The sequence below is a fragment of the Diceros bicornis genome, chromosome 37 (genome assembly GCF_020826845.1).
Source record: "Diceros bicornis minor isolate mBicDic1 chromosome 37, mDicBic1.mat.cur, whole genome shotgun sequence".
Lineage (NCBI taxonomy): Eukaryota > Metazoa > Chordata > Mammalia > Perissodactyla > Rhinocerotidae > Diceros > Diceros bicornis.
Genome location: NC_080776.1, coordinates 20,620,098 through 20,625,607, shown reverse-complemented (window position 1 = coordinate 20,625,607; position 5,510 = coordinate 20,620,098). Strand labels below are relative to the sequence as shown.

The 5,510-nt window shown below is 45.7% G+C and overlaps 1 pseudogene; it reads left to right on the top strand.

Annotated features, from left to right (window-relative positions):
- Window positions 1-686: 686 nt before the first annotated feature.
- On the top strand, window positions 687-1,106 carry LOC131399313 (small ribosomal subunit protein eS24-like; annotated as a pseudogene).
- Window positions 1,107-5,510: the final 4,404 nt, after the last annotated feature.

Genomic DNA, 5,510 nt, shown 5'->3' with positions numbered 1-5,510 from the left:
AGTTAGAAACAGCCCAAATGTTCATTTGCAGGAAAAAGGAAAAACTGGTTGTTTTCATAAATGGGATACGATATAGCAATGAAAATGCTGAGACTATTTGTTAATGCATCAGATTAACTGAATCTCACAAGCAATGTTGACTGAAAGATGCTAATCATAAAACAACACATACAGCTGAGCACATCTTCCCTTTACATGAGGTTCAAAAACAGGCAACACTAGGGCCGGCCCCGTGGCTTAGCGGTTAAGTGCGCGTGCTCCGCTGCTGGTGGCCCGGGTTCAAATCCCGGGCGCACACCGACGCACCGCTTCTCCGGCCATGCTGAGGCCGCGTCCCACATACAGCAACTAGAGGGACGTGCAGCTATGACATACAACTATCTACTGGGGCTTTGGGGGAAAAAATAAATAAATAAAATTATACAAAAAACAGGCAACACTAAACCATATTGCAGATAAAACTAGGATTAGAAAATGATTTTCAAAGAATTCAGTAGTTCCCTTTGGTGGGGAAGGAAGGGATGGGTTGTGAAGGGGAAGGGCATGGGGTAGGGTGGTGGGACCCTGGCCACATTCTATTTCTTGATTTGGGTGGTGGTGAATTCAGTGTTCAATTCTATAATTATTTCTTTAAACTATACCTTCAGCTCTTTTCCTCCCTGGCTGCCTGAGGATCAACCACCATCATGAATGACACAGTAACTATCCAGGCCAGGAATTTCATGACCAACTGATTACTTCATGGAAACAAATGGTCATTGACATTCTTCACCCTGGGAAGGCAACAGTACCTAAGACAGAAATTTGGGAAAAATGAGCCAAAATGTACAAGACCACACCAGATGCCATTTTGTATTTGGATGCAGAACCCATTTTGGTGGTGGGAAGACAAGTGGATTTGGCATGATTTATGATTCCTTGGATTATGCAAAGAAAAATGAACCCAAACATAGACTCGCAAGACATGGCCTGTATATGAAGAAAAACACCTCAAGAAAACAGCAAAAAGAATGCAAGAGCAGAATGAAGGAAGTCAGGGGACTGCAAAGGCCAATGTCAGTGCTGGCAAAGAGTAGGCTGGAGATGGGACAACAGAAGGAGTAAAGATTCTGTGGTGATTGTGCAGATTTTTTTATGAGAGGATTAATAAACTAGGAACTTAAAAAAAACATACCTTCATGTTTTAGGCACTATTCTGAATGTCTGATATATTGAAGGAAGGAGGGAAGAATCTTGACATTGGATGAAGATTAGGTGCTGTTTCCCATTTTTGCTTCAACCAGCATTTTCTCAAGTGTGGGATGCACCTATTTCCAAAGTGTGGTCCTCCAGACTGTTTTAGGTGGAATGGGGGATGTTTGAGCTGATATCCAGACAAGACATTGACTAGCACTGAACTTCAAAATGAGAGTTATTACCTTTTCGATTCTCTTCCAACCTTTGTGGTAATGTCAAGGAGAGACTCTGCGTTGGTTCTGGAATGTCTTTAACAGGGCCCCAGTCTGTCGTCTCCCTTCTAACACAGATAGAGCATGCCTTAGACCTAGAGCCCTGGCAGGCACGGGATCCAAGGAGAATTTAACAACATCGCTTCTTTTGTTTGTTTGAAATACACAGATGCCTTCTATTTATGGCAAGTGACGGTAGTCTTCCATTTCCACTAGTTAGAAGCTTCCTTTTCTAATAAACTCAAGGAAAAACTGAGCTCCTTTAAAGAAAAATGTTAAGTAAATCAATTAAATAATAATAGTGCAGGCAGCTGTGGCTATGGCAAACCCTCGTCAGGGTGATGTGGGAATAGTTGTGAGAAACACTGATCTGAAAGCAAAAAACAGACTTGGACTTGGGCTCGGATTCAGTCTCCACCACTTGCTGGGTGTCCTTCGGTACTTCCCCTCTCCAAGCCTTAATTCCCTCGTCTGGGAAATGGGAAAATTAACAGTATCTGTGTCACAGGGCTGTTGTGGGGACTTAATTAGCACAGGGCCAGTGGCAGAGGCAGTTCTGGGGGTGGGGGGCAGTGGAGGGAAGGGGAGGAGGCGAAACGGTAACTTTGAAAGAGCCAGGTCCGGAACAGTCTGAGTGCCTGTTCACAGGCTGAGTGTTTGAAAGCCAAACTGGCCAAATGCTAAACACAGTGGCTCATTCCCCGAAAACAAATATTAAAAATTCCTAATTGAGGTCTGTGTAGGCAGAGCCTCCCTCTGGCACTTTCCACCCACCAGAGAGCAGCATACAGGCGCTGCCCTTCCACGGCGAACTAGGGATATGTACCTGGGATGGGGACAGGAAAGGGGACCTTCCCACCACCAAGACAGGAGACACCCCCATCCCCCCTTCCACAGAGTTCCTGGAGAGGACTCTCAATGGCAGTGGAGCCCCCTCTGCAGCACTGAGCCAGGGGGCTCAGCCTGCCCGAGGTGGGGGTGCAGGAGTGGAAGGGATGCCCAGCCAGGCAGGCCCTTGTCAATGTAAGTAATCCATAACCAATCTATAAATCAAAATTGGGGTGAGTTTTTATGAGCCAACTTTTGAGGACCATAGCCTGGGGCCTTCCTTCCCTAAGGAAGGAAGGGCACCAAAGAAGTGGGGTGTACAGAGTGGTTATATACTGTCAAAGAGCACGTATCACATATGATTGCAATGTCCCTTTTACAATACGACAAGATCACCCTGCCAAATTGCCCTGCCAGAATAGCTATTGATGGACACAGCGGGGAGCAGGCCTGCTGTCTTGATCGGCATAGCTGGTGTCAGGTCTGTTGTCTCGAGCTCGGTGGTCATAGGATGAGTGTAGCAATCAAATCCTAGCCTAGGGAGAAATGCTCATCCTTAAGGAAATGCCAATGTGGGGGAAGCTGCATCCTTATCTTAAGGGCATTTACTCTTCCCTTTGGGACATGGCAAAGCAGATACACAACGCACATTTGAAAGTGACAGGCCCTGCTGGAAAAACAAACTCAGGCCGAATTAGTTTTACCCCAAATGGCTTCCTCATATGCTCCAATATATCCTTTTGCTTGCCATTTATTTATCACCCTGAACCCTGGTGAGTTGACAGAGGCCAGGCCTCCCCTCTGCCTGGCAGTGGTAGCAGGGGCAGGGGCCGGGGCAGCTGGCGGGCAGCTTTCCAGCAAGCCACAGCTCCAAGTCCCCCTTCCGAGGGTGACGTATGAAGGACAACTCCACGGCTGAAAGGCGGTGTGGGCATCGATACACAACGTGTGGCAGTGGAAGCCGAGGAAAGTCGAGGGCCTCCTGTAACTGTACTCAGGAATTTAACTTTGATCTTGTATCATGAGAACCAGGAGGACAATTTTATTCCAATAGCACCTTCGTTAGTTTGAAAACCTATTACGGTGAAATATGCTCAGGAGAGTTTCTGTTTCACGTTCTGTGTTGCACTTGAGTTTCTGCTGCTTTGTCAGTATTTGGCCAACTGCTTTCCAGAACTGAGCAGCGTACAATTTATAAACATGAAAGAACACAACACAGTTCATGAACCTGCTTGAGTAAAACTACTTTAAGTAAAACAAATTATTTAAATAAATTTCCCCGCTAAAATGGCTCTTTATATACTAAAAAAACAAACAAAAAACTCCCAAACCATTAAAAACCCCTAAGAAAACAGAGAAGGTTCAGAGAGGTTATCTTACCATGAAGTTTTACATTTGTAACCTACAGGGGAGCAGAATTCGCTACCCCAAAACATGTCTTTTTGGCTTGATTATTTTTAAGAACAAAAGACTCAGGAAGAAACTGCCTTTCTCCCTAAGTGTCCAAAAGAATTTAAGATAGAAGACCTGTTCCAGGCAGGAGCTATCCCCAGAGATAACCACAGCATATTATGAACTAGGTGTGGCAGACAGGGAGGAAGGTGGCAAGGCCCTTTTGATCAGAGTCCTCTCCTTGTCCTGTTGGCAAACATTTGTTTACTAAACATTTGCGTTTCCATCTCCATGTGAATTGCCTTCCTCCCCTTTGAAGTCCCAAACAACTACCCCCAACATCTTCTTGTCTTTAGCTGAAGATAGTATTTAAGGTGGTGGCTTTGGCCATTTTGGCGTGTTACTCAGTTTTCCTGGGTCTCTCCCATGTATATATTGTTATTAAACTTGTTTCATTTTCTCCTGTTATTCTGTCTTATGTCAATTTAACTCTTAGATTAGCCAGAGCAATCTAGAAGGAGAGAGGAAAATTTCTTCCTCCTCTACAAACCTAACTCAGTTATGTGCAAATTCAAACTCATCATTTCAAGTGCTGAACACACCCTCCCCCCTACCTCTAGAACCTTCTTTATTATTGTGAAAGGCATCCTCTTCCTCCTCCAATTCACCAGGGCTCAAATTTTTAATCGGCTTCAATACTCTCCCCGCCCCCAACTCCAATTACCCTGATCTGTGATTCCAACCCATGTGGTCCAGGCCCAGCAAGGGCCTGAGGCACAGCCCTTCTGCAGAGCAGCCACAGCTGGACCAGCAGCCTTATCTGCAGTCCGGCCCTTCCCCAGGCCAGGTGGCTGCTTCCCAGCTGGCCAGCTGCCCAGGGGCAAAGCCCTCACCCTGGACTCACTGGCCGTGGCTCAGACAGAAGAAACACGGCCCCAGGGGCTCCACTGAGACACCATGAATTGTCCCTTCAAGACTGCTACCTGAGTCTGTAAGGAGAAGACCTTAGGCAGCGTTTTAACTGAGGGTGAGGATCCTGTGTCAGCAGGAATTTTATCTTCGTTTCTGGAATAGTGGCCTCTTTAATACACCCGTTGCTGAATGTACAAGAAGCCTTTTAAGCCAATTGTAGATCCATTCCTCATAAGGGAAAAGATGTTTTTCTGGTTTTAATTTTGGTTTTTCTTTTTATCCAACTTATACATGAATGTGGTTTAAAGTATCAAATAGATCCATAAGGTTTGTTACAACTGTTGGGGCCCAGGGCAGACCACCCCAAAATATCCCACAGTAGCATACTGATTATTTTGAATTCAAGTTATTTAAAAAGCAAAAAGGTGGGCCAGCCCAGTGGCGAAAGCAGTTAAGTGCACGCGCTCCACTGCGGTGGCCCAGGGTTCGCAGGTTCGGATCCCGGGCGCGCACCGAGGCACCGCTTGTTAAGCCATGATGTGGCGGCATCCCGTATAAAGTAGAGGAAGATGGCCATGGATGTTAGCCCAGGGCCAATCTTCCTCAAGAAAAAAGGGGAGGATTGGCATCAGATGTTAGCTCAGGGCTAGTCCTCCTCACACACACAAAACAAAGCAAAAATGGCATTCTAACCCTCCAGCCTCTGTTCCCCTTGAAAGCAGGAAATAAATGCCCCCTGTGAAAGGTGCTCTCCCTGCATCCTTATCACCAGAGCTAGGGAATTCAGGGTCTAGAGGCCTAGATAAACAAACCCTGATAATTAACTACCTCAAGCCTAAACTCTGCTTAAATTCCTCACTAATTACGTACCCCAAACCTAAGTTTCTTCGTCCTGTCAATTCTTCATAAATTTATATTTATGAAAAAGAT